Genomic DNA, 2,500 nt, shown 5'->3' on the forward strand with positions numbered 1-2,500 from the left:
CAAATCAATTCTTCCTTTTTAACCCATTCAAAATGGATGATATATCATGTCATAAGAATATTTCCGACACAACGAATGACGTCTGATCACTTCACAAAGTTGCGCCATGCATACACATTATACATAGGTCCATTTGTAAATTCACATTGTAGTTGCATTTGTATAATCACATTTTCCTTAACTGTATAATAATAATAATAATAATAATAATAATAATAATAATAATAGATGATGATGATTGATGATGATGATGATTGATGATGATGATGATGATGATGATGATGATGATGATGATGATGATGATGATGATGATGATGATGATGATGATGATGATGATGATGATGATGATGATGATGATGATGATGATGATGATGATGATGATGATGATGATGATGATGATGATGATGATAAAAAAGAAGAAAAAATAATAATAGAAAAAAAAACACCACCACCACTTTGACTATTGCGGCTGGAAATTGCTCCAAGATGTTCTGCATGGTGCCTTGCCTTGGGGTATCTCCCAACAGGTACCTCAATAATTTGGCAATATTTCCTGAATGGGTTAATGAACAACAAAGTTCCAAAAAGCTTTAACCCATTCACGCTGGGGCTGTTCCAGCTCTGAATGGTCAGAATGCCAGGGATTTCAAATGGATAAGCCTAACGCCTTGGAATCCTCGGGTGCACTAGCCACGAGCCTGGGCTCTCCACTCTTGCCAGCCTTGACCAAATATCTCATTGCCGGCATCTGACCCAAAAACCAAGAAACATGTCAGCACGCCATCCGGAGTGAATGGGTTAAGAGTATAAGAAGGGCTGAATAACTTTTCAACGCAAGAGATGTAAATAATATTTTGACTGAATCTTCTTCAGTATCAGATGATTTAATTGAGACACATTCTATCTTTTACTTTGTGAAGTTATTCTGATTCATTTATATCTTTATCTACATCCTCTGACCTCAGTTCCTCTCCTACAGCTTCTTCATAAATTACAAACTTGAAATACACCGTAAGCCTTTTACATTGGAGGATTACGTCTCTTCAATGAATCAGGGTGCACTCCATGTACTTATTTCTGTGGCATGTACCCTAGTCGATAACTTAAGAAATCAAATGCTAACGATGAATAAAAGCACTTGATGTTAAGTAGTCTTTTTGTGTACTTATTAAAAAATAGAGAAAATTGTCTCCAATAGCTATTTTTAAATTGCATTTGTGATGTACTGTAAAAAGTGTACACGGAGTCTAGTTTTTGAAACTTATAACACTCTTTAAAACTATTTACTTCGAGACATGCGCCATAGAGCAAAAGTCCTTGATCAAAACTATATATACATTGAAATCTAAAAGAAACGGTAACAAAAATCGTGTGCGTGTGATACCCTACCTCAAAGATAGAATACAAACCTATACAAATATAATAAGTTCCTTACGGCGTACCATTCCAGAAAAAAAAATCGAAAACCCATTCATATTAAAGACATAGAACTGAACCAAACACCCACAACCACAATCAGACTTCAGTTCCCTCGATCGTGAAACCAATTAAAAAAAAATATAAATATCCCTGACCTTCACCCCTTTCTACCTCACACATGACCTTTTCCCGACAATGCCTCCTCCTCACGTGCCTTGTCCTCACCTTCCTCCAACAGTTCTTCCCTTCCTCGTAAATCCAAAACAGACTCGAAATCCACAAGACTCGAGAGAACACAGGACGCTTACACGAGTGAATCCGCGACTGAGCGACTCTATTGTTTGTTGTGAGTCGTCAGCTGTTGTCTCTTCGGAGGACCTCCTCGGCTCCGCCCCCCGCGCCACATCCGGGTCGTGTTATGGCGCTTTGTGGGGAGGGGAGGCTGTGTTTGAATCTCTGTTTATCTATTCTGTGAGCCTTCATCGACAGACGTGGTTTGGGAATTATGTTTTGGGAAGGGATGGGGGGTCGGGGTATTTGCATTTGGGGGATTTGTTGTTTGTGGTTATGTCCGATTTGTGTGTTCTTGGTTATATAACCTGGGTTTAATCTTGAGAAATTTCAGAAGGCCATATAATCTTACCCTATATTTTTGCTTTTCAGTGAAACTTTAGGTCATTTTCATGCTTGTCAAAAAAAAAAAAAAAATGTAGAACACGGGATTCACCACCTTCAAATACTTCCTGATTTTCATCAAGTAGATATACATGAATGATTACTAGAAGTATGGCATTTCGAATTGAAATTACTCATGCAACATTTGCATATCATATGCATGACCCAGCACATGACGTGAATGAATTCGTGGCGGTTCTATTCCATTGTGTGTCATGCCATTCAATTCATGTTCTATCACACACACACACACACACACACACACACACACACACACACACACACACACACACACACACACACACACGAACACACACACACACACACACACACACACACACACACGAACACACACCACACACACACACACACACACACACACACACACACACACACACAACACACA

General features: G+C 38.8%; 1 protein-coding gene across 3 annotated transcripts in view; it reads right to left on the bottom strand.

The window, feature by feature from the left end:
• Nucleotides 1-1,844, bottom strand: part of LOC122267618 (sorting nexin-29) — a 17,957-nt gene extending 16,113 nt beyond the window's left edge. For 2 of the 3 annotated variants that reach the window (XM_043037660.2, XM_043037662.2), the window contains exon 1: nt 1,645-1,782. The gene's annotated coding sequence lies outside the window, so the exon portion shown is untranslated. Of the gene's footprint in view, nt 1-1,644 lie in introns of all 3 variants that reach the window. The other variant, XM_043037661.2, reaches the window with a different exon arrangement.
• Between the last annotated feature and the right edge of the window lie 656 nt (nt 1,845-2,500).

The sequence above is a fragment of the Penaeus japonicus genome, unplaced genomic scaffold (genome assembly GCF_977035675.1).
Source record: "Penaeus japonicus unplaced genomic scaffold, GWHDUDI00000001_assembly GWHDUDI00000003, whole genome shotgun sequence".
Lineage (NCBI taxonomy): Eukaryota > Metazoa > Arthropoda > Malacostraca > Decapoda > Penaeidae > Penaeus > Penaeus japonicus.